The sequence below is a fragment of the Myotis lucifugus genome, unplaced genomic scaffold (assembly GCF_000147115.1).
Source record: "Myotis lucifugus unplaced genomic scaffold, Myoluc2.0 scaffold_115, whole genome shotgun sequence".
NCBI lineage: Eukaryota > Metazoa > Chordata > Mammalia > Chiroptera > Vespertilionidae > Myotis > Myotis lucifugus.
In genome coordinates, this window is record NW_005871163.1 from 532,597 (window position 1) to 541,223 (window position 8,627).

The following is an 8,627-nucleotide window of genomic DNA, read 5'->3' on the forward strand; positions in this document are numbered from 1 at the left end:
TCTATATACCAGTACGCGTCAAAAGCTCCACCTCGTCGGCAGTCCAACTGGCAACCGCAGTTCACCCAGATTTAGATCTGATTGGTCGGTTTCTATCCAGTCAGCATCAAAAGCTCCACCTCCTAGGCAGCCATCTTGGGATGGTGTGATGAAGTGTTAATTTGCAAATTACCTCTTTATTATATAGGAATTATTATATAGGATGATGTTCACCTGCCCACCTTCCCTCACAGGTTTGTTATATAATCACTAGAGGCCTGATGCACGAAATTCGTGCAAGAGTGGGCCTTCCTTCCCCGGCTGTCGGCACCGGCTTCCCTCTGGACGCCAGCAGGCACCCGGGACCCGGGACCCAGGACCCAGGCCTCAGCCTCTGCCTCTGTTTCAGCCACCATGGAGGCCAGGGGCCTCTGCCTCTGCCTCTGCAGTTGCCAAGGCCCCTGGCTTGGTCTGGAAGGATGTCCAGAAGGACATCCAGTCTAATTAGCATATTACACTTTTATTATTATAGATTCTTACTTTACTAATGAGGAAATCTGAGATTCAGTGAAGTTAAATGATATGCACAACGTCAACAATTAAGTGGTATAATTAAGTCTAGAACCAACATCCTAGAACAGCATGGAGTTACTCATGGCATAAGATTTATGTTATGTCTTTAAAGATGGGTCACATTCATTTATTCCAGACACTCTGCTAAATGCTGAAGAAATATCAGTAAACAAAACAGTCACGGTCCCTGCCCTCACAGAAGCTAAAGTGTGGTGGCAAGTACAAAAAAAAAATAAAGTCACACAGGAAAGCAGAGGAGGGCATTCCAGACAAAGGAAATCATGTGAGCAAAACTAGACAGAGGCAAGAAGCAGTATGCTACGGCCAGGGGTAGGACAGTAAAGGGATGAATCAGTATGGACCAAAGCAGGTGAGTTGGGAAAAGGAGGAAAATCAAACTAGATGGGTAAGGCAGGGCCAACAGCTACTCTACTGAAGTATCCTCTCCCTTTCTTTAAAATATGGGTAAATAGCCCAGCCAGTGTGGCTCAGTGGTTGAGTGTCGACCTATGAATTGGAAGATCACAGTTCGATTCCTGGTCAGGGCACATGCCCAGATTGCAGGCTCTGTCCCCATTAGGGGAGTGCAGGAGGCAGCCGATCAATGATTCTCATCATTGATGTTTCTATCTCTCTCTCAATCCCTTTCTTTCTGAAACCAATAAAAATATATTTAATATATATATATATATATATATATATATATATATATGCATAAATAAGTGAAAGTAGAATTTTGTGTTTATGTTCAAACAAGAGCCCCACACACAACTCCTTGCCATGGGCTAAATCATCTTTATGAATCAATTGCCACTTCTGTACCTGCTGCATCAAGAGCAGAGATGGTCTTCCCAAGGGCATGGGCTTCAGCTGGTCTTACTTTTCAGAAACTGTTCTCAAAAGACAACACCAGCATTAGTTATTGCAGCAACAAACTAGTAGAAACATCCAAGTTCAAAACTACAAAATCAGTTACAACCACATCAAAGGCTCCTAGTTATCATGGTGCACAGCCCTGAAAAGATCATAAGAGGCCTCTCTCCCCCCAAAAAGAACATTAGTCTATCTCAACTTTTCTGTCCCTTCCTTAAAGGCCTCACACACTAACAGATGTATGTCCCTTACAAACCTGGCAGAACTGCTGATGCTATAAACTGTGCTCTGAATGCAAAAATTAAGTAAGTCTGAGTGATTCAGAGTTACCTTGAAACAGTTCCAAATCCAAAATCTGTGGATGCCACCAAAGCCAAGCAATGCATCCTCCTGTTTATTCAGCACCTTATAGCCTTCAAAGCACTTGGTGTAGTTAATCTTCACAATACTCCTTCAAGGTAGGAGTATTTAATCAACAGGTATCTACTGAGTCCTTCTTAGGGGCCAGATACTGTTCTACACACTGAGCAAAAAAAAAGCCAAGCCCCACCCTCACGAAGCTTATATTTTAGTGGGAGGGTACAAATACTTGTATACAACGCAATATTAGTTAGTGGTAAGCGCTATGAAGAAAAATATAGCAAAACAAAGGAGTAAAAAAATGACAAGAAGTGATTATGTTAGAGTGATCAGGATGTCCTCTGTGTGGAGACATTTGAGCAGAGGTCTGAAGGAAGTGAGGAAGCAAGTCATGTGGGTATCTGGGAGAGAGCATTCCAAGTAGAGGGAAAGGCAAGTACAAAGGCTCTGAGATGGGAATGGACCAACCCTAGTGTGGAACAGCACAGAGAACAGTGTGGCTAGATAGAGTGCATGAGTGAAAGGGGACAGTGGAAGAAAACAAAGGACTGATTAGGTAGGGCCTTGTAAACCATTAAGGTAAAGATTTGGTAAACAATTATTATCTCCACTTTCAGACAAGGAACTAAAGGTCAGAAGGTATAAAGGACTTGCCTAAGGTTAAAAAAAAAGTGAGGTTTTAACAAGTATCCTATGCTATCACTGAGATTTCTCAGATCTCAAGCTTCCCCTGTGGAGACTAAAGGTGTTCTTTAAAAAACAAAGACAGAATAAGTGCCTCATCTTGGAAGGAGAGGCAAGGTACCTTAAGACCCAGCAATCCCATTTCTGAATACTAGTACATTCCACAGGGAACTCTCACAAGGATTCAAAAGAAGCTATGGTACAAAGACAGTCTTGGCCGAACTATTTGAGGCAGCAAGGGAACGGAAACAACAAAGGGGTCTAATTCTAGAGTAAGTAAAATGCATTACATGCACATGATCAACTGCTCTGCAAATGAGAGAAATAATGAACTAGATACACATAAAGCATCATGAATAGAGCTCAGAAACATTCTGTCTGGATTTTTAAATAAGAAGATAAGCCCCTGCTTGCATGGCTCGGTGCAGGTTCAATTCTGGTCAAGGGTTGCAGGTTTGATTCCCGCCCCGGGTGAGGGCACATGCTGGAAGCAAACAATCGATGAGTCTCTCTCACATCGATGTTTCTCTGGCTCTCTCTCTCCCTCCCTTCCACTCTCTCTAAAAATCAATGGAAAAAATATCCTCCAGGTAGGACTAAACTAAATAAATAAAAATAAGGCACTCAAAAATCTGGTCTGTTCACATATTCTTGTTCTCTTCCAAGAAGGCCCCCACCTGAAGATCAGTGTGGCCATGTGATATGCTTTGACCAATGAAATGGTGGCAAAAGTGATATGTATCACTTGTGGGCAGAAACTTAAGAGCCAAAATGTGGTTCACAAGATTCCCTTCTCACATAAGCATATCAGTCTAGTCCCGTGGTCGGCAAACTGCGGCTCGCGAGCCACATGCGGCTCTTTGGCCCCTTGAGTGTGGCTCTTCCTAAGCCTTAGGAGTACCCTAATTAAGTTAATAACAATGTACCTACCTATATAGTTTAAGTTTAAAAAATTTGGCTCTCAAAAGAAATTTCAATTGTTGTACTGTTGATATTTGGCTCTGTTGACTAATGAGTTTGGCGACCACTGATCTAGTCCCTGAAGGAATCTACACTTGATCTTAGCCAAAAGGCCGAGAAGCGATCCCTGAAGGAATCTGATCAACAGAGCTTCCCACTGACCTGCAAGTGTGTTAAATTAGTTAAGACTTTTGTGGTGTTACCTCAATATAACCTAGTCTATCCCGACTAATGCAGAGTTATGGTACAATAAAAATGAATGTTTAAAGTGTACAATATAATGATTTGATATATGCATATACAGTGAAATGATTACCACAGTCAAGTTAATTAACATATCCATCTCCTCATATAGTTACCATTTTTAAAAAAAACATTTTTTATTGATTTCAGAGAGAGAGGAAGGGAGAGGGAGAAACATCAATGATGAAAGAGAATCATGGATCAGCTGCCTCCTGCACACCCTCTACTGGGGATGGAGTCAGCAACCCGGGCCTGTATCCTGACTCAGAATCGAACCATGACCTCCTGTTTCATGGGTTGACGCTCAACCATTGAGCCACACCGATTAGGCAATAGTTACCATTTTTTAAATGTGGTAAGAACACTTAAAGTCCACTCATAGCACATTTCCAGTAGTCAATACAGTATTAACTATAGTCATCATGCTGTACATTAGATCTCCAGACTTATTCATTCCACATAACTGCAACTGTGTACCCTTTGACCAACATCTCTCCATTTCCCCCACTTCTCCACCCCTGATAACCACCTTTCTACTCTCTACATCTGTGTATTCCACTTGTTTAGATTCCATATATGTGATAACATGCAGTATTTTTCCTTCTATGTCTGGCTTATTTCGCTAGCATAACGTCCTCCAGGTTTTCCATTGTCGCAAATGACAGGACCTCCTTCTTTTTAAGACTGAAGAGTAGCACAATAGCATTCAGCTATACTCTAAGCACAGAAACACATAAAACACATATCTAATTCCCAACAGTACATATATACATAATGGGTGGAATTGTAAGACCATATATTAAATATCCTAGAATGGGTGAATGATGCCTGTGAAAGAAGATGGGGATTGGGAAATGAGAGTAAAAGGGAAAATAATGAATAGATATAAAAAGGTTTGTTAAACACATTGTACAAATATTAGAAACTTCATTCACTCACTGATTCACTCAACCAACACTGGTACAGTTATTATGTGCCAGGTACTGTATTCTAGGCACTATTTACAGAGCAGTAAATAAAAAAATGGCAGCACTACGCTTATAGTTTATGGTGTACAGAAGAGAGATATTTTAAATACCCTAGTAAAAAATTATAGAAAGTGAATGAGTGTCATCTAAAAATGAGGTAAGCCCTAGAGGGTTTGCCTCAGTGGATAGAGTGTCGGCCTGCGGACTGAAGGGCCCCAGGTTCGATTCCAATCAAGGGCATGTACCTCAGCTGCAGGCTCCTCTCTGGCCCAGGCCCTGGTCGGGCACGTGCAGAAGGCAACCAATTGATATGTTTCTCCCACATCAATATTTCTCTCTGTCTTTCCTCTCTTTTCCACTCTCTCTCAAAATCAATGGAAAAATATCCTCGGGTGAGGATTAAAAAAAAAAGAAGTAACATGAGAAAGAGGGATCTATTTAAATTAGAGCAGCGGTTCTCAACCTGTGGGTCGTGACCCCTTTGGGGGTCGAACGACCCTTTCACAGGGGTCGCCTAAGACCATCGGAAAACACATATATAATTACATGTTGTTTTTGTGATTAACCACTATGCTTTAATTATGTTCAATTTGTAACAATGAAATTGGGGGTCACCACAACATGAGGAACTGTATTAAAGGGTCGCAGCATTAGGAAGGTTGAGAACCACTGAATTAGATGGTCTGCGAACATCTCTGTGGAAATGACATTTAAGAGGTGAAGGTTGCTTCCTTCCTAGCTAGGGAAGAGGGAGGGATGAGTCAGTCCAGGAAAAGAAACAGCATGTGCAAGGGCCTGCAGGGAGTATGGACCATCCTACAGAGGAAGTGAAAGACAACTAGTATGGAGGAAGAAAAAAGCGGCAGGAAATGTGATTGAAGAGATGGGGTGAGGGGCACAGTGGGTAGATCACTCCTATTCTCATAGCCCAATATAAGTTTGGATTTTATTCTAACTGCAATAGGACCATGAAAAACATTTTAAGCCAGGGGAATATGATCTTATTTCCAATGTATTTCATTCTAACACCCTTGCAATATGATCATGTTTCTGCAAAACTTGCAAAAAGAAGTATCTTTGCACTTGTTTTCTTCAAGGACCTCCCAGAACTTGCATAACATCAGGTCCCATGTAACCCAGCTCCATCTGAATGAGCTTAAGTGCTACATTAGATGTAAATCTCAAGGTGCCAGGGAGCCACAGAGGAGAATCAACTTGCCAATTTAGTACCAAGAGTTCTTTACTGTCAACGTGGCTTTTTCTTTAGTTTACGTTGTATGACAAGCATGTCAAACTCAATGGTTAACACGGGCCAAATAAACAAGGTTTACGTTTATGTGGGCCACAAAAAAACAAAAGCTTCAATTTTCATAGAAACATAGGTTTATTTCAATAGAGACATGCTGAATACAAAGAGCTGAAATAAATGAATCATTGTTAGCATAAAAGAATAGAACATTTTAATAAAAATTAGTATTTTTTTCTTGAACATTAACTTACCAGACACTGAATAACTGCACAAATTAATAAGAGTAACACAAATAAACCTATTTTTCTTGTTCTCCGAAAGCAAAATATTTCCTGTTGTGCACACCAAACAAGTCAGTACAAGACTAATGACGTGGCCATTGGCTGCTAAAGTATTTGCTGCTTGTATTAGTGGAGAGAAATGGTGTGCCTGCGCGTAAGGCACATAAGGGAAATGAATGCAACATGATTGCAGTAATCAGTCATCAGCTAATGTTGTAGTTTGTAATTAATAATTATATATAACAGGGTATTGTAAAAATTAAGTTACAAAATTTTTATCAAAATGTTTCTTACAGCCGAAACCGGTTTGGCTCAGTGGATAGAGCATCGGCCTGCGGACTGAAAGGTCCCAGGTTCGATTCCGGTCAAGGGCATGTACCTGGGTTGCGGGCACATCCCCAGTGGGAGATGTGCAGGAGGCAGCTGATCGATGTTTCTAGCTCTCTATCCCTCTCCCTTCCTCTCTGTAAAAAATCAATAAAATACATTTAAAAAAAAAAAAATGTTTCTTACATACCGTTATATAGGCTGGCTGCAAAAATATTCATTGTGGGCCGCATGCGCCCTGCAGGCCAAGAGTCTGACAGCTTGTTGTATGATAATGTTCAGAACTGTAACCTGGTCTAAATCACAGAAATCATGAGAACAGTAGCTTTTTTTTTTAATATATCTTTATTGATTTCAGAGAAGAAGGGAGAGGGTAGAAACATCAATGATGAGAGAAAATCACTGATCAGCTGCCTCCTGCATGCCCCCGGGGATCGGGCCCACAACCCGAGCATGTGCCCTGACCGGAAATGGAACCATGACCCCCTGGTTCACAGGTCCATGCTCAACCACTGAGCCATGCGGGCCGGGTGAGAACGGCAGCTTTGCTGGAGAAACACTCTGGAAGGTGAAAGATGAAGACGTGTACAGCTTTCCTCCTGTTTGTAGTGGGACAGTCCCTGCTTGTCTCAGGCAGCCTACATAAAGGCGCCTCCTATTGTAACACAGCAATGTGTGATGGAGGTACATGCATATGGCACACAAAAACTAAGCAAGGGAGATTCATTTACCCAGAAGCAAAGGTACCTTAACACACATATCCACCAGGAATGAAAATTACCTTCCAGTTTCCTTCAGCCTTTTCAACATTTACCCAGTAACAAAGGCACCAAGAGCTAACATCTATGGGAGACTTACTATGTATTAGCTTATTTAATCTTCATAACTATCGTAAGTTAGTTCTATCATTAGCCCCATTTTTGCAGATGAAAAAAACACACACAAAAAAACCAACTAAGCCTAAGCCTTAGAGAGATTAAAAGATTTGTCCCAAGTCACAAAAACCACAAGTAACAGAGCCAAGCTTCAAACTTAGCCTGACTTGAGTCCAACCTCTTCACCACTATTTAGAATCTCCTAGTCCCACCCAAATTTTTCTGCCACCGACACGAGTACTTTCTTCTTTTCCTTCCTGTACTGTTTTCTGTTAATGAAATTTCCCCCTTGATAATACAGCTGCGGTGTTACAATTAACAACAGAATGACCACAGGTAATTCCACTTAGTACCTTCCTCCAAATCAAACAGGAGCAGGATGACCAGGCCACAACATTCAGCCAGAATCCACTGTGGTCAAAACAAAAGGTCAAAAATTTGACCTGAAAGCAGTGATGTTACTAAGGAATCTCCGCCTCTGGGGGTTTTTCAGTCTATTTTAAGGGGATAAAATTCTGTAAACTAAAACTGAACGAATGTACGAGTCAAAAACATGCAAAACAGACACTACAGTATTGAAGAAGGTACCCTCTGTTGGGAGCGGGTGTGAGGAACTTGTCTGAGCTCACACTACAGGTCCAACAATGGCCTGATGACCATTACAGAGGTGAACATTCACCAAGCCAACAGGTCCCTGGAATATTAAAATCCAGAGAGAGGAAGGTTAGAGAAATCACCAAAGGACAGGAGGTCCAGGCCTACTCTATTCGTGTCATCCGCTAGTTAGTTTCCTAAAGTCTTCAGTGTTCAGGTAAAAGATTAAGAGCCAAATCTTTTCCGGTGATTTCTTCAGAGGGTCTCTCTCCCTCAGTCTTTTTTGTCCCTTACCCAAAACCCAAAAGAATTGTGAGAGCTCAGAAACCCCCATGAAACAATTTCATCAGATTGGATGGATGGGTGGGTGGATGGATGGATGGGTGGATGAGTAGATGGATGGATGGGTGGGTGGATGGATGGGTGGGTGGATGGATGGGTGGATGGGTGGGTGGGTGGATGGATGGATGGATGGATGGATGGATGGATGGATGGATGAGTGGATGGATGGATGGATGGATGGATGGATGGATGGATGGGTGGGTGGATGGTGGTGCTGGAGGGAGGGAGGGAGGCAGGAGGGAGGGATGGATGGAGTCAGATGAAGAGGAAAGCTGCTCCTTACAGACCCGATAGTCTCCAGGAAGAAGGCAAGGACAAG

The 8,627-nt window shown here is 42.0% G+C and overlaps 1 protein-coding gene and 1 non-coding gene across 3 annotated transcripts in view; both read right to left on the reverse strand.

Annotated features, from left to right (window-relative positions):
* Positions 1 to 8,627, reverse strand: part of MAP2K1 (mitogen-activated protein kinase kinase 1) — a 76,953-nt gene that overhangs the window by 67,397 nt on the left and 929 nt on the right. The window lies entirely within an intron of this gene.
* LOC111826976 lies at positions 3,362 to 3,554 on the reverse strand. The gene has a single exon (XR_002830432.1). It is a non-coding gene; the product is annotated as a U2 spliceosomal RNA (small nuclear RNA).